Source organism: Stegodyphus dumicola, chromosome 8 (genome assembly GCF_044657685.1).
Source record: "Stegodyphus dumicola isolate Sdum_Otavi_A_Nest chromosome 8, ASM4465768v1".
Taxonomy (NCBI): domain Eukaryota; kingdom Metazoa; phylum Arthropoda; class Arachnida; order Araneae; family Eresidae; genus Stegodyphus; species Stegodyphus dumicola.
In genome coordinates, this window is record NC_140775.1 from 92,485,353 (window position 1) to 92,512,415 (window position 27,063).

The 27,063-nt window shown below is 31.6% G+C and overlaps 1 long non-coding RNA gene across 1 annotated transcript in view; it reads right to left on the bottom strand.

Moving 5' to 3' along the window:
* Positions 1 to 20,164: 20,164 nt before the first annotated feature.
* The window catches only part of LOC118182669 (uncharacterized), a 107,354-nt gene continuing 100,455 nt past the window's right edge, over positions 20,165 to 27,063 (bottom strand). Inside the window, exon 4 of the long non-coding RNA XR_015042870.1 lies at positions 20,165 to 20,894. This is a non-coding gene — a long non-coding RNA (uncharacterized LOC118182669). The remainder of the gene's footprint in view (positions 20,895 to 27,063) is intronic.

A 27,063-nucleotide genomic window follows, 5' to 3' on the forward strand; every position in this document is an offset into this window, starting at 1 on the left:
GTCTGTTAAATGCAAACTAACTAAGCTGATTGCTGAGCATTATCATCGGAAATATTTATACGTAGGTTCGCAAGCATTATTGTGTTTTATGAGACAGAAATTTTGGCCATTACAAGGTAGGAATTTAACTAGAAAGATTACCCATGAATGTATAATTTGTAGTAAAAATAAACCAGTCACTATGGAACAAATTATGGGGTCATTACCTGCAGAGCGCGTAAATCCAAGCTCACCCTTTAATCATGTCGGTACCGATTTTTGCGGTCCATTTTTTTATTAGGTACAAGGGACTGAGGAAAGGAACTCTTCATAAGGTATATTTAGCTCTTTTCATTTGCCTTATAACAAAGGCAGTGCATCTCGAACTAGTGAGTGATCTCACCACTGACGCATTTATTGCCACCTTAAAGAGATTTATTGCTAGGCGCGCAAAATGCTCAATCATTTTCTCAGACAATGCAAAAAACTTCGTTGGCGCAAATGCCGAATTGCAAAGAATTAACAATTTAATTAGAAATCCTGACAAAAAATTAGCAGATTATTTAGGTGAAGAAGGAATAGTATGGAAGTTTATTCCCCCACAGACACCTAATTTTGGTGGACTATGGGAATCTGGAATAAAATCCGTGAAATATCACTTAAAGCGGATTGTAGGTAACGCAAGGTTGACTTTCGAGGAGTTATTAATTGTAGTAACTCAGATAGAGTCTGTTTTAAATTCTCGCCCTATTACTCCCTTATCTTCCGATGTAAATGATTTAGAGGCATTAACACCAGGTCATTTTCTCATTGGAAGACCCTTGAATGCTATAGTAGAACCCGAATTAATTGATATACCTGAAAACAGACTCTCAAGATGGAAACGAACTACCAGATTTGTCCAGTTGATATGGAATCGTTGGTATAGGGACTATTTAAACACACTACAACAGCGTTCAAAATGGAAGGTAGAACAAACGAATATTAAAATAGGTATGCTAGTACTAGTTAAGGAGGATGAGCTTCCTGTTTGTAGATGGGTGTTAGGGCGCATTACAAAAATTTTTCCTGGAGTTGACGGTAAGGTTAGAGTAGTAGAAATACAGACAGCAAAGGGCATCATTAAGCGTGGAATTACAAAAATTGCAATTTTACCCCAAGAAGAAGCTTCCTAAGTTAGTTAAGTGTTAGCTTATTATTATAAAACTTGTATTGTAAACTGTATTGTGCACAAAATTTTGTATTGAAAATTGAATATTATTATATTGAATTAAGAGATGTTATTCGTATTGCATTATTGTATAAGGCAATAATTGTACAATTTTGTAGGTTATTATGAGTATTATCGCACGAAATTATTGAAGTAACCCTTCAATGCCGGGGGGTATGTTAAGTCATTAAGACTATTTAACTGTAAGATTACGTCATTTTTTCTCTTCTTGGCGCCTTGCATGGCGCAGATGTTCATTACAGCAACCCTGTAAACGCTTACTCAGTTTTTTTTATTGCTGTTGTTGTTAGTAGTAAGTCATCGCTTGAAAGATGGCACGCATTTGATTAAAGTTGTCGAATAAAATTTTTAGTACAGTCCACTTGTAGTTAATTTGAAATTGTTGTATAACAACGCACGCATCGCATGAACACGCAACATTGTTAGTCCGAAAATCACACTTTCAATTTTTCTGCTGCCAAAATTATTCAAAAAACGTCTTCCATTGGAGAACTGTATTTTCTAGAGGCATTTCACATTCATAAAAATCTTTCTGTTCTAGTTAACGATCCTAATTCCAATCCAAATTTGCCTTCGGCCTTTAAAGAAATTATGTTTTAGTTCTGGTTTCACCAACAGATGGCGCCACTTGCTTATTCTTGTCCAGGCTTTCTTATCTTATCTAATCATTATTTCCCGTCTTGTTTTGCTGTTTGACTTCTGAATTATTATTTGTTCGGCGTGTTATTGTGTCTTAATTAAAACAAATTGATTAAGGATTTTTCAAAGCGTAATGAAGTGTTTCAAAGTGATAGCACTGTCCTCACATTTTTTCGTATTCTTCACATCAAAAATGCACTGTGTTCTGCCAAAGTTTAATTTTTAAAATCTTTTTTGATATCCTATGGATTTAACAATTGGGGAATTGCCCATGACGAAAAGTCGGCAATAGAATTTTGGGTAAAAAACAGAATCACCCACTGCTTGACGCGTTTTTAAGAATTGCACATACTCGGTATCCATGTGCACATTCACCTATTTTCACTCTAAAAAAATTCCTAGAATTGCACAAAAATGGCACCCCTGCTAAAAATGCCCCGTAGAAACCCATAAAATTTTTTTGCGGGGAATTGGCCGTACAGCTTTGTGGGTAGCCGTAGGCCAAATCCCCGTAAAAACCCACAGACAGAAACCCGTACAACTGTACGGGTACCCGTAGGCCAAATCCCCGTAAAAACCCATAGAAAGAAACCCGTACGGTTGTACGGGTACCCGTAGGCCAAATCCCCGTAAAAACCCATAGAAAGAAACCCGTACGGTTGTACGGGTACCTGTAGGCCAAATCCCCGTAAAAACCCATAGAAAGAAACCCGTATGGTTGTACGGGTACCCGTAGGCCAAATACCCATAAAAACCCATAAAAAGAAACCTGTACGTTTGTACGGGTACCCATAGGCCGAATACCCGTAAAAACCCATAGAAAGAAACCTGCACGGCTGTATAGGTACCTGTAGGTGAAATACCCATAAAAAACCTGTAAACGGAAACCCGTACGACTGTACCGTTACGAGTAGGCCAAATCTCTGTAGAACTGTAGGCACTATAAACAAAATCCCAGTAAAAACCCATAGCCAAAAATCAAAACTTTATATGCATATCCATTGGCCAAATTTCCATTAAAAAAATGGATATTCCGTAGGTCTATGCCTTGTAAAAACCAGTAAACAAAAGCATGTACACCTATACAGGCACCCATACGCCAAATCCTGTAAAAACCACTACACAAAAATCCACAGACCAATAAAGGTACCTCTTGGAAGAATCGCTGCACAAAACCCATAAACAGAACCAATAGCATTATACCACAGTGGAGTATCCATACATAGAATCGTACATAGAACGGGTATCCATATACCGAATCCCTATAAAAAACAATACACAAAAATAGAACTGTAAATCAAATTTCCATAAAAACATAAACCAGCAGAAGTACATAATTAGCACTGATGAAATGTACAGAACTAAATTGCGGAGAAAGCATGTAAAGTAATTTTAAATAAAACTCAATGCGAATAAATAAAAATTTTAAAATATCTAGAAGCCTACGAGCCCATTCTTCTTAATGTACGTCAATATCTATAAACATATTACAAAATATTTGTATAAATTCTTTTTACAAAATTTTAAACTACCTTTATATAATTCTGAAAATAAAATGAATAGAAAGATAATAACCAAAGTCATGATCCACAACCATCGAATGATATATGTACATATATATATGTAAGAAAAATAAGGAATATGCAAAAGATTAAATTAGCAGCGTAAAATTAATTTTCCTTCTCTATTCTAAAAACAGTAATCTTTCTGCACTGCATCATTTGGAGATTAATTCATGTCATATGACTCTTACATAATTTGATGTTGTAAAAGAAACTAAAACTCAAACAGCCAATAGTAATTTTACAGCAGTATTAACTATCAAAGACGAGTAAAAATGCATCGAGAACCAAAATTAACTCGGTCTGAATTAAGATTTCACCCTTAACGTAACGCATTTGCTTTTTACGCTTTGTATTAGCTGGATTGCAGTCTGTCTGCTCCTTGTTTCTTACTACACATTTATCAAAAATGTTAATTTTTGGAATAGGCATAAATAATGTGCCAACTTGTTTGTGGCTGCAACATATTTGCTGAAAGAAAAGTTGAATTAAATCTACCTCGACTGCCAAATTTCTTATTCATTGTGGATTGGAGTTTCAACATCTCTAAGCCATCAAAATTCTTGCTGTTCATTACGGATTCAGCTGCTTGTATTCGACTACAGAATCTATTACATATATATATAATATCGGTACTTTTCCGTTTCGCCGGCGCAAATCTCGCCAAGCAGACTTTATTGGCGTCAACATACAGTATACACATAAAAAATATTTAAAAAAATGTTAGTTTTAAGAATTCTTTTTTTTAAAGGCATAAACATTTTAATATCGCTTAAAATTTTATAAAAAACCGATAAATAAAGACAATAAATTTGTAAAAAGACATTAATTTAAGAATTTACTACGCTTTCATGGTTCATATCACGTGACCCGAAGCGATCTCTTCTCACGTAAACTACTCTCTACAAAAATCTAATGCTCTCAGTAATTATCTACATTAATTTCAAGTTAAATCTTAATTTGGAACACAAGTTTAAATGCACGAAATATTTCAATTCGTACGAATAGCTTACTCAGAAATTATGTAAAACTGCAGTACTTTACTTCGCTAATGCATTCTCATTAGAATTGATGAATTTAACTCTTGACTTTACCTTTTCTATATTTTCGGCTTCGGGTAAGCGCTGTGATTGCATCCTAATTGACTTAATTACCGAAAATGGCCTTGGACATAAAACTGAACTATCTGATAAAAATTCTATGTAATTATATGTCAGTATTGAAAGAAACAATCAATCTGATAAGAAAAAGCTGCGACTTGTTTTGAAAATGAGGCGTAAAAGGTTACCAGCGAGAATATTCCGTTTGGCATCGGTTGCACCATTATTAGCGACTTTATCGCTTGCGCCGGTAAAACGGAAAAGTACCATAATATCATTTCATTTGATGGTTGCGAATCATTACTTTGACTGTATATATATTATTGATTTCATTATAAATATATACATATAGTACTGTACCTCACTGCATATATTTGTATTTCAGTTCTTTAATTGGGAAATTAAACAATTGTATTTAATCACATCAGCTTGTTTAACAATTTGATACCTAATGAGAAATGTATTGCCAAAGGATGGTACTTTCTAGCATCTGCTTAAATTTTAAGTTACCTACAATGCACTAAACCAAATTAAAAAACAAAACTAGAAGAAACCCAAATTTTCAGGAAGAGAAACATTATTAACAAGCAAGCAAAAAGAATACGGGACCTGCAAATTAGAAACTTAACATAGAGTTCAAATTTAGCATACTTGCTATCCCCTTAAAGCTCGCTTACCGATGATAGTAACAGCCTGCAGCTTATTATGACATGCATACACATAAATGTTTTGCGTGGAAGAAAGGATGAATCCAAGAATATAATGTAGTGAAGAAATAATAATATACAAACACTGTGTCGATCCCTTATTACAATACTTTGAATGTTACCTGTATCTCTCAAAAGATAAATGAAACATGAAGATAACATATAATAAACTTAATAGTACCCAAAATATAATAAATTATATTGTAACAAAATGAATTTAAAAAAATTTACAAGTTTCAACAAATACCAATTCTCAACGCACAGTTCAGGAATTAAGAAAATATCTCATAGATTATAATGTTTTATTCCGTATCTCACTTTTAGTGCTATATAATCTTCCACAGATTTTATATAAATAAAATCTATAACATAATGGGTATTTATAGTATATGTAGTTCTTGATGTAAAAAAAATAAACTTTCGTACTGTAAAAATTCCATCTATGTGAATAAGTATGAATATACTCATATACACATAATTATACTAAATAACTAATTTAATGAAACTAAATTCCTATAGAAAAATGGGGAAAGTGTAGAATCGCCCACTGCTTGGCGTGTTTTTAAGAATTGCACATACTCGGTATCCATGTACACATCGACCTATTTTCACTTAAAAAAACATCTCAGAATTGCACAAAAATGCCATTGTGCACTCCTTTGACTTTATTCATGTACACATCAACCTATTTTCACTTTAAGTCAAAAGAAAATTGACAAAAATCCAATTCCTTTTACTTTTGTACAAAGTGCCAAATAAATAAGTGGGCGATTCTGCACTTTACCCGAAAAAATATATAAAAATACTATTTACCTATATATATTAATAATTTATTATTACACAAGGTTTTTCATGTATCATCTCAAGGGAACATAAATTTAATTAAAGCGATGCATTATTGGAATAAATTTGAGTCAGTGTTTTAGGTGCAAGTTATTTAGATTTCTATTGTAGAAAGAATATATGATATAATGTATAGAAATATTATTTTGAACCATAAAAATTCTCAATAGTAAAATTTAAAGTACTGAAAAGGTAGCTATTGTTTTTGACAGTAGATTATATAATATAAAAATACCTCATGCTGAGCATTTTCTGAAATTACAATGCTAAATGAAATTGATATAGTGCAGTATTTAGCAATAATAACTTTTTGTAAACAAATGTGGAAAAGCTTTGGTTTTAAATGTCTCGTAAAAACTTTCAATTACTTCTGCAAAATTCATACCCACGTAAAAATTACTACACCGAAGTCAATTGATTATACAGTAAAACGTTCCTAAAACAATCAACTCCACAATTCGAGATAATGCGAGTTTCCTGTAGCCTGAAAAAACTATGAATGATTTTTAAGTCCTGTTATTTAATTATTGTCCTGACAAATGTGCCATTATCAGAGGTGGTCATTTAAGAAAATAACCACTATATGAGGTTTCAACTAAATGTAATTTTTTTCAAATAAATAATTCACTTTTTATACTCCCAAGACTAGTACATTTAATATTACATAAATCTTATTCACAAATCTACTTCTATTTCAAAAGCAATTTATGAAAAACACATTTGAAATTTTCTTCATCAAACTAATAATAATGAAAATTAAAGTATGCATAAAAATGATTATATGTGTTTTAACAAAATAGCACAAAATATTTAATGTAAAAATGTGGTTCTAGTCTCATACTTGTAAAGAAAAATAGACCAAAAAGAAAAAACAATGTAAGCTACTATGATCATCTAAATTTTCACATAATTTTAGTAGTGGAAAAAAGATTCCTTAAGCTTGTATGTCTTGTCTACCCCATTCAATAAGTAATAAACACATTAAATACTTCAATGTTTATTTCATTAATAAAACTTACCTTTTTTGCTCGCGAAATATAATTAGTACATTTTTTAAAACATAAAAAAACATTCTTTTTGCTCGGCCACATCACTTTAGTCGAAAAATTCAAAATTGAATCATGCAAGATCATTTTTAAGTAAGGTATGCTCAAATTTATTAGTACATAATATTCAAATGATAAAGCATCTACATGAACAAGCTTTAAAAAAGTATTTCTAAACTGTAATCAAAAAAATAAATTTTCCAAAATACAGTTTCAGTAGAATTCTGCATCTGCACACTGAAACAAATTTCCAAGCCTGAAGTTATCACTTTTCAGTCTTTAAGCACATTGTTTTTCAGGAACAGCTTTAGTATAGCCCACCTTCAAAGTTTGGCGAATTTGGTTTGGCGCCAAAGCACATGAAATACGTTGTTTTGAAAAATGGTTGCCATCCAGATTTTCGACGAAACTCCGTGTTTCAAAAAATGGCGGCCATCTTGATTTCACCAGAAATCGTGGATAATGGAAATAAGTTTACGACTATTATACACGATTTTAAGGGAAAGAAATATTAAGAAATGATTAATAAAAATGATTAAGGTTAAAAGGATGTAATTTTAAAAACAATACCGGAAACCTTTAGCTATTTCACCTTTAATAAATAATTTGGTGTGACGTCTCAAGTTGGCTGTGGTGTTCTCCATGCTACGCGTAATTTCTATTTTCTTTTTTAAAAAAATAATGAATTGTTTATTATTGTAAATTAACATCAAAATCTTTAAATTTACATTTCTGAGCTTAGGCGTAACTGAAAATAAGTATAATAAATTGTTTATATTTAAAATTATCATGATACAGTAAGCGAATTCTACCGGTTATTACAACGATAAAGAACGTCGCAGTCTCATACTTGTATTTCATACAGCTTCAGTATTTTCAAATATTTCTAAGCTTTAGCATTTATACAAATAAAAAAGTTTTTTTTAATTAATACTCTGGAACATATCAATTTTATCATATTTACAAATTAACGTTTTGCTACGTAACAACATAATCCCTTATATACCAGTAAGTAGACAATTTTCATTATTTTCTAAAAATTTTAAACTTCACATTAATGAAAAACAGGTTCTTAAATTCCTAAATCACATTATATTCTCTGTAGGCAAGCATACTAGAATTCTACACATAAATAAATAACAAATTTAATTTCTCGCAATGAAAGAAAATATTATAAGAAAATAAATACTACAAATTAGGAACACTAAGTAATGCTTCACATACACACACACATACAGTGTCTCACAAAAGTGATGGGACACTTGTGCTTTACAAAAGGAAACTGTAGTAAAATAAATTTAAAAAAAAACATGTAAAAATTTTTTGTGGGTGTGTTTCATACTTAAATTTAGTAACAATTATTACATAACATACATTTTCTCAAAATATTAATTTAATAAAAATACAATTGTTTAGAACGGAGCAAAAAATGGCTCACATAAGTGATGGGACACTTACTTTTCCATCAAATATTTATCCAAAAATTTTACTTTATAAAAGGTTTTAATATTTTGTTGGATTTCCTTTTACTTTTAAAACATAATTTAATCTTCTTGGGATGGATTCGACTAATTTTTTTTTGCGATTTCTGGAGTGATTTTACCCCATTCTTCTTGAAGCACCGATTTTAATTGTTGTTTTGAAGAAATGGTGTGTTTGCGAAATTCTTCCCTGGGTTTTATCCACACCAAGATTCTACCGTCAGAATAAATTTATTAAATTTACTCTCATCAGCAAATATAACTTCATTCCAGTAATCAGAATTCTTATTTATGTTGGATTTTGTGGAAGCCAGTCTGAGGTTTCTATTCTTTTCACTCACGAAGAAGTTTTTCCTGGCTGCTCTACCGTGATATCCAGCAGATCGAATTACTCTTCCAATAGTCTCAGAATTTACAATTACTCCATATAATGCTTGTAAATCAGCAGCAACTTTAGGAGCACTCATTCTTGGATTTTTTTAATATTTTGAACAATAATTCGCTTTATTCCATTGGATAGCTTTGATGGTCGGCCAGGTCTTCTTTTATCCTGAATCATATGATTCTTTTTATATCGTTTAATGATATTGAAAACTGTTGAATGACTCAGGTTAACTGTTTCAGCATTTTCTCTTATAGAATTTCCACGTTCAATATGCAAATTAATAACTAATTTTTGAATTTCAGGCAAAGTTTCTTTTTAGCATTCATGGCTGCACAGAGATAAAAAACACAAAAATTCCAAAACAAACTGGAGAGAAATACTGCAGACGATTTTATAAATTATTGCCAATTGCTTTTGAGTAAAAATAAAAAACCCCAACAATATTTTTATTGCTTACTTCAGACGATTTTTGTTGCATAGTATCTAATGCTGTCCCATCACTTATGTGAACCATTTTTTGCTCCGTTCTAAACAATTGTATTTTTATTAAATTAATTATTTTGAGAAAATGTATGTTATGTAATAATTGTTACTAAATTTAAGTATGAAACACAACCACAAAAAATGTTTACATGTTTTTTTAATTTATTTTATTACAGTTTCCTTTTGTAAAGCACAAGTGTTCCATCACTTTTGTGAGACACTGTATTATCAAAGAACTCATATTATCAAGTGCGATTACGATTGCAAACACTACGTATGATAATAATGAGGTAAAAGTTACACAACGATCCGTATTCGCTCGAAAAACATCAAAGCTCGGTGTCCATGTACACATCCATCTACTTCCACCTTCAAAATATCAAAGAATTGCACAACCTCGGCATTGCGCATTACCTTGGCTCTGCCCATGTACACATCGATCTATTTTCACTTAAAAAAAATATCCTTTTGCCCATGTACACATCGATCTATTTTAACTTAAAAAACATCCTTTTGCCCATGTACACATCGATCTATTTTAACTTAAAAAAACATCCTAGAATTGCACAAACTAGGCACCGCGCACTACATTGGCTTTGATCTATTTTCATTTTTACATCGATCTATTTTCACTTAAAAAAAATCCTAGAATTGCACAAACTAGGCACAGCGCACTACATTGGCTTTGCCCATGTACACATCGATCTATTTTCACTTAAAAGACATCCTAGAATTGCACAAACTAGGCACCGCGCACAACCTCGGCATTGCGCACTACATTGGCTCTGCCCATGTACACATCGATCTATTTTCACTTAAAAAAACATCCTAGAATTGCACAAACTAGGCACCGCACACAACCTCGGCATTGCGCACTACATTGGCTCTGCCCATGTACACATCGATCTATTTTCACTTAAAAAACATCCTAGAAGTGTACAAACTAGGCACCGCGCACAACTTCGGCATTGCGCACTACATTGGCTCTGCCCATGTACACATCGATCTATTTTCACTTAAAAAAACATCCTAGAATTGCACAAACTAGGCACCGCGCACAAACTAGACACCGCGCACAACCTCGGCATTGCTCACTGCATTGGCTTTGCCCACGTATATAGCGATCTCTTTTCACTTAAAAAATCAGAAATTGAATAAACTCTGCATTGCTCATATACAAAGAAATCTGCTTTCACTTAAAAGAAATCGGAGAATTGCAGAAATTCGCGCATTAGCAACTCCATTGATTGGCGTTGTAAAAATAAATAAATAAAATAAAAAAAAAAAAAAAAAAAATTCTAGAAAAATTGAGCTTACTACAGGCGAATCAAGATCCTAGCCTAATTGATTTCTCAGCCGTACATTTCTTGCAAATACTACCATTCGATGACTTTTTCTGACTAACTAACCAGCATGGTATCTTAATTTTTCACAGAAAACGTTATCCTTCAATAATGGACAATCCATCAAAAATCCTCTAAAATGTTCATACTCTATTGTTAATTTATACATAAAATATCTGTTTCCAAAATTTTACGCTTGTTTGAAAACTCCCACCTTAAATTTTCCTTTATAATCTCCTGATACTTAATTACAACATCACTAACAGCAGTTTTAGAGCAAACAATAACTAAACGCAAAAATATCACCTCAAGTAGCCAAAAAAATATGTACAAAATAGTATTCACGGTATCTGAGCTTTAAACAATCGCCAATAACAGTGTTACGAATTGTGTATTTAGATATTAATTTTAGTAGAATTCTAATTTAAAATGTTGTATTTCCTCTTGCAACGCAGCGTGAGACAAATTTTTAGAGAAATCTATACCGGAAAAGTAAGAATACAGGGCACGTGCATTAAACTTTGAGTAAACGGATATGTCGGTAATTTGTATTGAAATTGAATAAATGTAACTGACTACTAAATTAGCTGTAACCGTAATTCCATCCTCTTGTTTACATTGCGTTGGGCGAATAGTATGGGTTACCAGATCATATCATTTATCGCCGCTCTTGGCGATATTTTTTTTTTTTTGTTTAAAATTCCGGTGGGCTATACTAAAGCTGTGCCGTTTTTCAGAATAAAAGTAAAGATGGAAAATCAATTTCACGCTCAGAAACTCCATTTCACAAATAGTCAGTTATCAGCAACGTTCTCTCAAACATTAGACACGATTACACGTGCATGGCTTTAGTGGTATATTCATAGTCAGTGCTCGTATTTTATTATTTATTATTAATTTCTAAACAGTAAAACATAGTAAAATTTGTAATACAGTAAAGCATAGTAAATAATATATTGCATTACTACAACCACGAAGAAAATAACACCACCATCACACAACAATAACTAGAGCGGCGCCATATTGCTTGTTTGGGAAACTTCTGAGAGTGGGAGAGGGAGGGGGAATTTTTTTCTTCACGTCAGTGTTAACAGGGAGAAAAGTTTTGCGATTGTGAATGAACTTGTTCGCGTTAAAGAGATGTTGGTTGATACCGGTGTTTATTTGTAATATCAGAAATGTAAGTGCTTATGTGTGTGTATTCAGAGAACTCGTAGCAAAAACCACCTCCCTAAGACGACCGCTTCTGAAAGAAACCAGTATTTCTGAAAACATAAGTATACTTTGGTATTGAATATTCCCTCTGTAAGGCGACCATTCACAAAGAAAATTCTGCAAGCGTGTCTGGTCTCCTTAGAGAGATTCATTCCGTAGATGCAATCTCCCTAATACGACCACCTCTAAAAGATAAACGTATCTCTGAGAACGTGAGTATATATTGGTATTGAGCATCACCTCTCTAAGGCGACCACTTGCAAAGATGAATTTTTATTTGCGGCTGGTCGCCTTGGAGAGACCTCGTTGTGTGTGGTGTATATGATTACTGTTATTGTTTCCAAAAAAAAATTTAAATAAAAAAATAGCATATTTAGTAAAAACCCTCTCTAAAACGACCACCTGCGTTTACAGGTTACTCTGGTGGTCTTAAAGAGATCATATTTTCATAATTTTATTGTTTACAAGAAGTATATTAACGTCAGATAAAAAAATAGCACAAACCCATATAAACCAACAGAAGATTTATTATTATATTGATACCAGTAAGAAAACAGCAAAAGTCAATATAAACCTATACAAACCAGTACAAAGTTCTGCCATTGAATGTTGGTTGTATGGGTGTCAACTGATACCAGTAAGAAAAACCCACAGAGATCAATAGAAACCAGTAAAAGTCAATAGAGACCATCAAAAATTCTATAGGTACCAGTAGAAAGTTTTACTGGTTTCTATGGGTCATTTTGAAACCAGTAAAAAAACCCCACAGAGACCAACAGAAACCAGTAAAAGTCAATAAAAACCCATAAAATCTTATGGGTACCCATAAAAAGTTTTACTGGTTTCTATGGGGCATTTTTAGTAGGGACTGCACACACTCTTGACTTTAACTATGTACACATCGACACATCTAATCATTTTTTCCTATCTTGTTCCTTTGCGATTTTGCAGCTGAGGATGGTGGTTCGGTAAAACCATCGAAACTAGTTCTGTGGAAATTTTGTAAATATAACGCTGATTTTTGTTGTTTGTCTTCTGAATTAGTATTATATTTCGTTCACATTATAACTCATAATGCACAAAATTTACATCATTTAAAGAATAGAATTATCTAATCGTTGCCACATGTTCTATTCAAACACCATAATAAAGCTAGAATGATGTGTAAAAGAAATTAAGCAAACAAAACAATAAAGAAACAGTTTTTCACAGACGATTGAGTATTTCTCATTCAATTAATTCAGTTCTCACTTCGCGAGAAGGCAAAAATACATAAAAACTCAAAATATCTATATTAAAAATTACGAAGTAAATCTTAAACACTTATTTCCTCGAAAAAATTCCAGAAAGGATTAAGCATGATTTAATTGGCAATAATAAATGAAGGCGTTATCTTTGTTGTTACGAAGCTAAGTTTCTCTAGATTGGCAACAAATCCGCTACTCTGCTGTTTCAAATGTAAACTATCAATGGCCGCCATAAAAAAAGGCTTAGCGGCACTTAAACAACTTTAAAATTGTTGATAATTCTAAAAATATTGCATACAGATTAGCTAAAGGCCTAAAAAGCTTAACCGGAAGATAAAAACAACATAATTCAATCATTTTTAAAGCAAAAAATGTACAATTTACAAACATATAAGAGTAAAGAAACTGAGATCACTGAGCCGGGTAACAGAGTGGATATATATATAAATATATTTATATACGTTTGGTGCGGCCGATTGCAACCAAAATATGAGGTGCACATCTACATGTTATAGCAGTCCCATATACAAAATTTCAACGTTCTAAGGCTACTCGTTTTTGAGTTATGCGAGATACGTACGTACAGACGCCACGAAAAATTCTCTTTAGAATTAATTTTAAAGCAGTTTTATAATTTTTTTGGAGGAAGCGAGTCTTTTATTCTGTCCTTATGTACAGATATCACGCAAAAACATCGTTAAATTGCATTCGATAGATGTCAAAATGGATATTTTCGTTGAAATATGTTGACTGAAACTTTTCGCGATTACAATACTTTCTTTTTACTTCGTACAAGGAAGTAAAAACGGAGACTCATACAAGTACCATGACTCATTGCATGTACAACTTTTAAATGTATTCTTGCCAATTTCACTGGCGTTTTGTATTGTTATGACGTTTTGTATTGTTATTTGTATAGTTATGTATTGTTATGACTTTGGTTTCTGAAAAAGAGCTTTTACTAAGCGCACACCCACCACGATTAATGGACTCTGGAAAGTCAGTATTCCTGGAAGTTTACCAAAAGTCCTTAGCCCAGAAGAAGGGTATCAGATCGAACATTTAAAAGAATGCTACTTACATTTAAACATTAATTAATGGGCCCCGAAATCGTTCTAAAAATATGTAAACAAGCTCTGTATTATAGAAGAATAATCATATTTAAGCCTAAGAATTTATTAAACCCCGTCATACATACTGTAAATGTGCTTATTAGAAAAGTAATTACTACTTTAATTTCAGCTGTAATGAAATAAGTTATTCTTTTATTTTGAAAAAATGGGAAATAAATTCCCTGTTTAATTTTTAATTCAGTAAAAGCAAAGCAAGACTGCATAATTAGTTTTGAAGGAAATGAAAATGAACTCCATTCTTTTATTTCAGTTGAAATAGGTTGCGTGTTAAGGCGAGTAAAAATAACTTCAATGTTTAGCTTTGTCGAAAAAGTGTGTTTTTAACTTTTTTTAGCAACAGAAATTTTTTTTTCTTTATATTTAAAGTGTTAAGTGTTTCAAAACAAAAATATGGAAGATAAAGGAAAAAAAATCAAATTATGCCATTTCATTATTAAGAAAATGAAATTAATTTATAAGGAAACTTAACGCAGTTATCCAGAATGTTTTTTAACATTTTAACATAACTCTTCTGAATGTTTTTTAACATTCAGAAGAGTTATGATCCGAATTGCTCAGGCTATTTGGAGGTCTATTATAGTTTTTTTACTGTAGTTCAAGTGAATGAACGAATTACATAATTAAAAAAATGACTTTTTCTTTTGACGTTGGAAAAGCCTTTAGCGGATATTTTCTAAATTTTGTGACCGTCACATATATTACATTATGTTACCATCGACACTCAGCTTAATGTTATTACTGAGTAGAACAGAAGACCTTTAATTGTTCTTTCACGACATATTCGCTCTTTCAGACCTGAGAATGTTGCTACTGAGTAAACTGTAATTTTTGCTTCAAATTTTATCAGTATGCAATTTCCACAACAAAATCTGGTTCAGCTGGCAATGTGGACACAGTCATGAGTAGCAAGGAAAATATAAAAATAGTGTAACATAGTTTTGAATAGTTACAACAAAACAGGGAGTCAAGACCCTGTGAAATGCTTTAAACTCATTTCAATTATATCTGCATATTTTTGTTATTAAAATTAAAAGTCATGAAAAGCTGTGAATGTAATTAAATAATTGTACCTTGAAAAGACGGAGATATAAGCACAAAATTTTACCGTTTTCATGACTGTGTTCCTGTTCAAACTGTACACAGAAAAAAGCTTTATCGGTGATAATATTTTGTTTTTAATATAATTTAGAAATTAATTATATTTCTCTTTATTTCTTGATATCATAAAAGAAAAAGTTCACAATAAATATTTAATTAATTAATGTTATTGCGGAACATTTCAGCTAATATTAATATATAATATTATTTAAGGACTGTGAAATATTTACTGAAATATTCTAATAATCAAAGTTTAATTTCTAAAATTAGAAGTTTTGGAGCAGTAAGGAAAGCCGTTAGGAAAGTTGACAGAACAAATTATTTATTTGCTTATTATTTTCAACAAAATGAAACTTTTTTTATTAACAAAATAAAAATATTTTAAATTTCGTGTACTGAATTTTATCAAACATGCAGTAACATTAATAATAATACAGCCAAGGGAAAAAATTCCTCTTTGTATTTTTTTCTATCTGAAACCTAATGTTTGGAATTTGCGAGACAGTTTTTTGGTTAGGCACTGTAATTAAAATACATTAGCAACTAAATATTAAATTAAACTGACATTTCTTTCAAATAATTCTGAATTGTTTAAATAATTATTAAATAACTTGCTTTAATTTAAACTAAACAAATTACGAAAACTTTCTGAGCTTTCAGAGGAATTTTCTAAATCGGACAAAACGCAATAAATAATGGCAACCTATTCTCTTCTTTATTAAATTCTTCTTCGACGGATAAAAATAATACATATATGTTTGTATGTAAATAATTATAAACTTCTTTCTATGGCTTGACACTTAATGGGGTTTCGATTCTGAATTTTGTAGCCTTGGAGAAAATTAGTGGATATTATCTTCCTCTTGGATTGTAGATGCTCATGGATTTATCCCGTTCTCTTCTTATTAATTTTCAACTGCGGAAAAGAGGTTGTTCATTCATTAATATAACCCAAACACAGCCATCATTCTTAGTGAAAAAAATTAAGCTGAGCTAATTTATTTTTTGACATGAATAAAACTAATATCTTCAAATAATTGAATAAACTTAAAAATCTTACTGTAAATTAATTAGATTCATTTATAGATTTTCTGATAAGCAATTCGGTTGCGTTTTCAGTGATAAATAAAAAAATATAAACTCGCACTTCAAATAACTAAAATCTTGAAAACTTTGCAACAATAACATAACTGACATATATTCGCGGGTCACATAAAATTTCTTCTGGGATCGCCAGTTTGAGATTACTCACGTAAGTCTCATTTTTAACTTAATTATTTCCTTTTTATATCTTACAAATAGTAATATACTTATATCTTGAGTTGCATAATTTAAAAGTCAAGCCTTGTCATATGATTCTTATTTATCGCTTATGACACATGTACTTCCATAAAACAAAAAGTCTTTTAGCCAATAATAATGCCTTTGCAAATTAGAACTTAAATTAACCAATTTATTGTTGAAAACTGATGATATTACTTACTATTTTGCCTTTTTTACTTACGATTTGTAAGTCTCGTGTGATACTTTGTGGTGCACGAGGATTTTTTTTCTTTAAATAAAATTTTAAAAAATTAACCAAGGGAAATAGAGTGGAACTATTAACTTTATGGATATTCATATTGTTATCTACACATTTCTTCTCCCACTTTCCTCTGTATTTCTAACGTTATGTCCTTTATACTTCGAGGATATTGTTGCAAAATTACGAATGGAATTAATTAAAGTGGCGCGAGCTTTGGCCCATTTGAGCTGCGTAATTTTTATCAAACGGTGTTTTGTAAAAAATAAAGAATTCTATATCTTAAAAATAGTAATATACTTATATCTTGAGTTACAGAATTTAAGTCAAACCCTGTCATATGATTCTTATATATCGCTTATGACGTCTGTACTTCCATAATACAAAAAGCCTTTTAGCCAATAATAATGCCTTTGCAAATCAGAACTTAAATTAATCAATAGAAATAGAGTGGAACTATTAACTTTATGGATATTCATATTGTTATCTACCCATTTCTTCTCCCGCTTCTCTCTGTACTTCTAACGTTATGTCCTTTATACTTCGAAGATATTGCTGCAAAATTACGAATGGAATTATTAATAAAAGTGGCGCGAGTTTTTGCCCATTTGTGCAGCGTAATTTTTATTAAATGGTGTTTCGTCAAAAGTAAAGAATTCTCTAACCAGGCAGGATTACAGTTACCTCCTAATACAGCGCGTTTCATCACCTACGTCTTCGTTACTGCATCAAAATCATGATTTCCTATGCATTTAGTTACTTATTCTACAGTGATAAGAGCAACAAACATAGTGATCTGAAGACTAAATTCTTGCAAGAGGGAACCCCCCAAAAGTTTTTAAATTATATTTTATAGAATTTAGATGTAGCATATTGAAACTATGGTTCTTCATCCTATAAAGTCTTTTATTTTCATTCCTTTTTTTAATAAACCAGCTTATTTACTTTCAAACTGAAAATGTTAAAGATATATTATTTAATAAAGCACAAAAAGCAAAACTTAGTCAGAGTGTGTCATTAACTGGAAGAAAACTGCACTTAAGAAAGAAATAGTTTTGCATAGTTTTGCACTCTCTGAAACAAAATAAATTTGAACACGGTAAAAATATAAGGTATTACGATAACATGTAGTCCAATATTTGCATTTAAAAATAAGTGAAGTAAATATGAATTTATTTACTATAGAAAAAGCCAAGGAAACTAAACAAAAACTAATTGCGGTTTTAGAAACCTTATTTATAATCTTGAAAAATGTATATGTATACTTTTAAGTCTAAAAGTGAGATGACTTCATTAAAAATTATTGCATAAGCTTGAAAAATTAAAATTTTTTGATTTTTCAAATATGTGACACTAATTTATACAAGATTAAAGAGTACTGTTTATGGTTTTATACAAAAGTATATAAATATTTATATAAAAGTATATAAAAAGATATAAAATATATTTATAAATAATATATTATAATATTTATATAAAAGTATATAAAGTTTTATATAAATGTATATAAATATTTATATAAAAGTACATAAAGTTTTATATAAATGTATATAAATATTTACATAAAAGTATATAAAGTTTTATATAAATATATATATATATATAGTAAAGTTTCATGCAAGATTAAAAAAAGTACTGTTAGATTCAGGATGAAAAACGCAATCTAAAGTATCACTGAGAATTTTCTTAAAATATTATAATATCAAAACTAGAGACTTAAAATATAATTCTGACTTGTGAAAAGACACTCCATTTTCCTCTCACAAGTCTTGATACAAATATAAGAAATGCAATATTTAAGCACAATGAAATTTCCGTGTGTATGTGCAGAGGGGATTTTTTTAAGTGGCAATAATGTAAAAGAGCGACTCTTGAACGTATAAAATGCAGTATATCAGAATAACATCGTAAAGAATTTTCGCCTCTCCCCACTGCGTATTTTCTCTGTGTAACTGATAATGTGTCCGGTTTGCAATCGTAAATTTCAAATTTCGAATCCCGTCAAGGACATGGTTCATTTTGTATGCTTCTTGCTGCAAAAATCTATTAGCTGTACAGCATCATCGTACATTTACTTTTCTCAAGACTGATACAAGAAATTACCATTAGTATAAAAAATATGCGCGTACGTAATTAAGCATTGTTTGTCTGTTAGAATTATTATGACTATCGTAATTCTGTAACAAACTAATCGATTTAAAAGGAGTTAATATATAATATAAAAAATTTAATATTTTATGTTTTTAAATTTATAATGCATGTAACAGATAATTTTTATAGACATTCGAAGCCTTAACCTGATTAATAACATGTGTTTCTAACATCATCTATTAAGTATCTGGTACATAATCATTTATTTTATCGCTTCTATTCTATTTATTTATTTACTGTTTTGTGCTACGGACTAGCAAAGATTTTAATAATTACGACAAATGAGCAGGGAAAACCTAATACTGTCCTGAAATAGGTGGTAGTTCAGTGAGCAATATCTGAAATCACCAATTTTATTCTCAGAGCGAAATATAAACCAGTAATCACTGAACAGGAGCTCCTCATAATCTCACGGGTCTGAGCAAAAATAACTAAGCTGCCTGGAGACAAGGTTCCAGTGTAGCCAATATTTATATGGTTGCCAAACACCGCAAATTTCTAGAGCGTCACAAAGCTGGAGAGAAAATATCGAAATAACGATTGTACCTAGGAGATTATTTGCTTATATCTCTTATTCTATCTGAGCTATCTTTACAATTCAAACATCAATCGATTCATAATTAAAAGATAGACAAAATAAAACATTAACTAACGCTTAGCAAAAATAAATGGCTGCAAATTCAATTAAATAAAAATACAAAAATTTATTGCATAAAATACCCTAAATAAATAAACAAATGCAATACATGTACATAGTATTGCAAAACTACATGAAAATCCAATTTCTGTCAAATAAACGTAAATTATATTTATTTAAGTAAATAAAGTATTATTTAAATAATCAAAATACTACTTATTTATTTTAATTTTACAAACAGAAAATTAATTTGCTACTTACTATTTATTTATTTAAATTAAGGAAGGAAAACTAATTGATAGGTTAGTACAAAGAGACAAAAATATGTCTATTTCTACTAAAATATTTTACTTACCATACTGTAAAATTTTATTTTAAAAATGAAAATATTTATATTGCTATTAAAATAATTTACTTACCATATTTTAAAATTTATATATGAAAAAGCTTATAGAAATTTCTCATTGCATATTTAGAAATTATAGGCTATTTTGAGAATTATTCATTACTGCTTAAGCGAAATTCCTTAACTTCTGAAAATGAGTCTACAGCAGGTTAATTAATTTCATGTACAAATATGAAATAATTAAAGGTACAAGATAAACACATTTATTGAAAAATTTCCCCATACTTTGAGGAGTAATGGAATTTTTTCAAAATATAGGGTGGCCCAGAAGTCACTTTACATTTTGAAAATTAAATAACTTTTTCTTAAATGACTGTATTTAATTAATTCTTTTTTATTTTTTGCTTATTCACATGTCCATTCAAATGGAAATGAGCTTCATCTCCCATGATCAACTTGTGAATAAACTCATTGTCATTTCTTGCAGTTCTCTGAAACCTGACAGCATAATTTACTCGTTTCTGAAAGTCTGCTGGTTTTAAAGATTGCACTAATTGAACCTTGAAAACGCGTCACTAAGTTCCTTATTGCAGGCCTACTAGGGGGATGTCGAACATTAAAATGGCGCATATATGCGTTGCAACAATTGACCGTCCATTTTCAAAGTAAAATTCAATTATCTTCACTTGTTGTTCTGTTGTAAACTTATCCATGCCAAAAATTTCCAGGGATTATATTTTTTAATTCTGAAAAGAGAAAAAGAAATATATTAATAGAAAAAAAGTTATTTAATTTTCAAAATGTAAAGTGACTTCTGGGCCACCCTATACTTCGGGGAGTGTAATGAAATTTATTAAGGTTCTTTTTTTAAGTAGTTAAATTTTGATCAAACGTTTTTAAGTAAGAGATACATGTATGAAAATTTGTATGTACATTATTTAACATGGCAGAAAAGACGAAAGGTAACAAAATACTTCACATTGCTTCGACTTCTTGGTACTCAGTTTGAACTTTGTTGGATTACTGGCGACGGCAAGAAAGAGCAATCGGCTTAGGCCCTTGCTTTTGAAAATTGGTTTTTCCAATTATATTTACATAACCAAAACTTTAAAAGTTTCCTTTCGAAAACTTTATTGTTGGTAATTCTTGTTATGTATAGGAGAGAAAAATACGGAGATTATGAGAAGAAACGTGGTTCAAAATGATTAAATTGATCTGTTCTTTGTGATATTAAATAAATATATAATTTATTTCAAAATATGACATCTTTATAATGAGATTGAGGACAAAAACGGTGAACATGTAAAAACTATCAAGCGAGTAAATATTAACATGATAGTAAGTCCCCTGGTTCTCTAACGAATTGAAAATTGCTTTAAATTAAAATGACCAACCAACGTACCTGTGTCCTGACTGACATTCGGCCTTTGTTTTTAATCCAGCCTTTGTTTTTGATCTCGAATAATGTTTTTGATAGTGTTGTGAAATACCCAGCTGCGGTAAGATTGCTTCCCCGCAAAAACCAAAAAATGGCAGGGAAAGACAGGTTTGCCAGATTTGGTGCAAAATCGCTCATTTGGCAACAAAATAGGAGATATGCCATAGGCGGATGGAGAACATTCCAGAACGAATTCTTACTGGCAGAATTGGCTTGGCCCAGATTGTTCTCGAAGACAGGACGAAAGCTATATAAACCCTGCCTGTACTCGGAGTAGCAATGCATCGTCAGTGTATCGCCGAGTTTTATCTTGAGCTCCGAGAGCGATCGACCGAGTCGGGAGCTTTACTTTAGAGTTTTGCTGTGAAGCTGTCTTCATTGTTATAGCCCGATAGCGTGAAGGCTGTGTTGCTGATTGTTTCAGTATCTTTGTCAGAAGTGTTGCCATTATTCATTCAAAATCCACGAACCCAAAAACGTAGAATGTTTTCGTGAAGCGCACGGATAGAACTAAAACTTTTTGATTTCCATTGATCACCTGAATGCGTTTACGCCACACATGTATTTTTTTCGCTTTCTTTTTACTTTATTTTATTCTCGTCACCTTTCTGAATAATTTGCTTCTAAGGAATCACTTCTAACGTTGTAAATAATAAATAAAGTATCAATAAATGATAACTAAATTAAACAATAACTAAAGTATGCATCAATCTTAAAATTCACAATTTTAAATATATAAAAATTACGTCTTACCTCTTTCACACACACAAAAAACGTTTTGAAACTTAGAATTCCATTTTAAATTGGTTTGCATCGTTGCCATTCTCAGCTTTAAAGCAAAGAATAATTAGACAATTTTCTAGTATTTTCAAATACTGAGTCGATATTTTTTTATGTGTTAGATTTCATAAAAACTCTATGAATAAATATGCCAGAAAAGCAAAAATTAATGAAGTGCCTAGTGCGTTGTGGCCATAAATGGCAACTGAAATAAAAATGAAGATTTAATCTGCCTCGACTGACAAATTTCTTATTCGTTGCGGATCGCCATTTCAATATTCTATGTAATCAGAATTCTTCCTCTTCAATATGTATCTATGTTACAATTAGCTGATAGGATTGGATCTATGCCATCAACATCTGCTAAGTCTTTTTCTTTTTTTTATTACATACAGACACACACACATACATACATATATATATATATATAATTTATAATAAGAAATCTTTCCCTATACCATTGTATTATTATTGTTATTGTAAACAAGAAGTTGAAATTACTATTTAAAACGCTTTTTAAATTCTAAAAACCTTTTTCTTTCATGGTTTAAAATTCATTTGTTCCTTGGAGATGGTATGTGGAAAGATCTTTTATTATAAATTATTATGAATTATTGGTTTATTACTCTGCAGCTTTAGCGCAAGTTTTAGGCTTTTTAATTTACTTTTATTTACTTTATTTTGAATATACACATATATATATATATATATATATATTACTTCAATTCTGCAGCTATAGCGCAGGACGGATTTAAAAAAATTTGCTTCTTTTTGCCTCTTATTAAGTTTCTTTATGTATTTACATATATATATATATATATATATATATATATATATTTAGTACTGCGTATCGCAATAAAAAGGGAGTTGCACAACTAGGTGTTACAGCAGTCTCATATATAAAATTTCAGCGCTGTGTGTCTAATAACTAATCTTTTTTGAGTTACGCGAAATTCACAAGTACGTACATGCGTACATACTTTCACGAAAAAAAATCCATTTTTAATCTACTATGAATACAAAATCTTTCATTCTGCCCGTATGTAAAGACGCCAAGAAGATCGGAAACGGTCAAAAATGGTTACTTCTATTGAAATCTGATAAGTGAAAATTTTTGCGATTTCAATACTTGTAATGTTTCGTGTCACCCAAGGCTTTACTTCGTGCAAGGAAGTAAAAATGAAAGATTTATTTTTTACATGCAATATGATATATTATTATTATAGAAAAAAGGGACAGAAATCTATAATTATATTTTCTGTTCTTCCACGTTACCCTCTGACCTTGATCAAAATTCGCATGGAGTTGACCAAAGGCACTTCAGTATTGCAGTTACTAATCCTTCTGGCCGACAACGAGAGCTTTTGATCGCACCTATGATTATCCATAAAGTTGTTCAGAGCTATATAACCTGACATACAATTAAAATGGTCCTATTAAGCTAGTCTAAATTCTTAGCATCTAGGAATTCTATCTTCGGAATTCTTAAACAGGCCTTCAGTATCCATTTTCTTGGCTTTTATAATGGAAAGAAAAATTGGGAGAAGTGTAGGTTGATTTGGAGCTTTCTGAAACTTAGATCTGGATCTTGTAGATATTGGAAGTAATTAGGCTTCGGGGTTAAGCACAATAACATGAAACATTTACCTTTGTAAGATGAGCTTTTAGTTTATATAAACATAGGCTGTACCCACAAGTGTAACTGTAGAGATTACAAGCATTTTAGGAGGGAGAAATGTAAAGAATTTACTTTATTCACCTCATTCGGAATTCAGATTTTCGAGTTTCTACCTGGAAGTGCTAACAGAGCATTCAGAGAGACATGTCAGAAAGATATTACAAGAGCATTCAGAGAGAAATGTGATACTTTATTACATTCTAACTAATTTAAAGTTGACTAGGGAGAAGGACGAGACATAATCGATCAAGTCCAGGGAATGACGAGTCATTATTTACCACATTTTAGTTCGGATATGCTTTTGAGAAATTTGGATTCGAAGCAAGAAACCTGAGAAATCAACTATACTTTCGCCAAGATTCGAACTATGAATTTTCAGCTTACTACCTAGATGTACTAACCAATTATAGGTACTACAAAGCATTTGTAGGAGAATGCGTAATCCCCTAGCTAAGTTCCTTAAGTTAGAATACAGATCAATCAAATTCCGTAATTCTCGCATATCTGATGAACAAATGTTTTCAAATCAGTCTCTTCCCGGAATGCTTAAAAAGCGGAAGATTTCCTTACATTTTGCAAAAAAAATAAAAACTATATAAAGGTTATGAAGATTCACGCTTACATTGTTCAATTTATTTTCTTCGAGTGTAGTGGAACCTCGCTTAACGAGCATAATGTGATCTAGAATTTTACTCACAATACAAAATCTTACCCGTAATCTTACTTTTTAAGCGAAACAACTTTTACCATAGGAATCAACGTAAAATAGTATAATTCTTTTCATTCCCCCGCAAAAAGTACCCAAACAAATTTATAGCAATCGATTTTTTTATTTATAATGCACCAATGTTTTACTAGAAAGGTATCTAAAGATGTTTATTTTTGCCTGGGCATTAAAATTTAGTGAAAATCAGACACAGCAATAACGGTAAATAAACTCCTAGCGCACGTAAGTTTCCCTCATTAAGGTGATGTTTATCAATGTACTTAGCAACAATTTCCAATGCTTTCGGCATCTCTCCTATTTCACTGAAAGGTTGTTGTTTGCTGACGCTATATTATCTTCTCCTCTGATGAAATCTCCTTCGTAACTTCTCGGTGCGACACAAAATGCAGATCCATAAGCTCTTAGGTGGTCAGATCCTGGAGATACTCTTCTGCTAGCTTATCCATGCCTTTACTATCCACCTTGGCCCCCTAATCTTGACCAGAGACACAATCTCGTTGATTTACAGGCTTCGGAGTCACGCTTGATGAGGCTGTCCGGGCAAATAAGTATTATCTTGGAACCCCCTTTCCACGCCTCATCTATCATCTTGAGTCAGGCAACACTGTGAAAGTGGTCTCTCCAAAACTTCTTAAGAGTGAGATTGGTTTCTTCAGTTACTTCAAAACAACAACGTTGAAAGAGTACTTTAGTGTAGAGCTTTTAAAATTTGAAATGGCCTACTGGTTCATGGGCTAAAAAGAGAGGTGTTGGGAGGCAGAAACTGTATCTTGATTAGTTTAAATTCTTCAAGGGGATCATCTTCTATCCCTGGAGGATGTACACAAGCGTTAGCCATAATAAGCAAAGCACGGAGGGGTAAAACGAGCAGCCGTTTAATTTTCAAATCCCCTCTTGCATTTGTACAGATTAAAAAAAGCGTGCGATAGTCGTTTTTTGACTTGTGGCTCGGCAAGGCTTTCTCCTTTAATGTGATATGAGGTCGCTTTGGCATCTTTTCCAAAAGAGACCCGTCTCATCACAGTTAAAAACCTGATGCGGCAGAAAATAACCTCAGAGTTTAGGTTTGAACATGCCGAAGCTCTCGGCTGGCTTTTATGTCTGAACTTGCAGCTTCTTCGTGCCTGACAACGCTTGAATGCTGATTCTTCTTCTAAACTTTCGAACTACCCATGACTTGCCTTGAATGCTACTTCTTAGTCCGTTGCTGATCTTGCCGTCTTCTTAATGAAGCCGACAAAAATGAGTTTCGGCGTCTCACAAATTATGTCTTCGTTAATAACGTCGCCTTGCATTTGCTTCTCGTTGATCCATATGAGAAGCTACTTTCAACATCTTCGAGAATACATGGCTGTTGCACAGAAATTCTTGTGAAAACCCTTGAAGCATAAATTTAATTATCCCTGTTTCAGAAGATATTCCAAATCATTCACGTAGATCGATTAGATATGTGTGATAGGTCAGTCGCGCTCACACCTCTTTCTCGCTTTTCAGTGATTTGGCGTTTGGCTCAATGATTGCGGCATTGTCTTTGGGGACAAATGTGTAAGCATATTTAAACTTTGCCCTAAAAGATACATAATAATCTGTCTGAATACGACTTTTAGAAGCGAGAGTAAGATGTTAGTTGAGCGAGCGCAAAACACAGGCTGATAGATGCAGGTAGGATCCTTCGTGTGACGTTACGATGTCTCCACGTCACTCATTCTGCGAAACTTAAGGGGAATTAAGGTAGTCATTGTTTTAGTTTTTATTTTGGTCGTTATGCGAATCATTCGGTATGAGAGGTTCTAGTTAAACGAAGTTTCACTATATTTGGCAAAATTAAAGAAAAAGCTATTTTGGATAGGCTCAAGCATTATCTTTCATAGTAATGCCAATGATTAATATTAATTAGTTTGAATTCAGAAGTAACTGTACAACAATAAATTCGTTAGATGCAATTATTCAACTAATTTTAACCGATATAAAAACATCGATTATATTTTACAGTCATTTTCCTGGTTTTGAAGAATGCTCTCAACTCATTATGATGGCCAATTATATTACAAGCTTTACGAAATTTGAATTGTTCACTCATTTATGTTTTGCTGTTGCTAACTTTCTTAAAGATAAAAAGTGCATTGTTGTAGACAGCATTTTATTATCAAACATTTTCAAAGATCCCTAGCATCTCAGCACAGGAATTCTGGAACATTATCTTTATACAAAATTAATATTATTTATTAAATGGTATCCAAATATTAGAAGACTAATTCAGTTTGACTAGCCCATTTAGAATAGACTATTGAT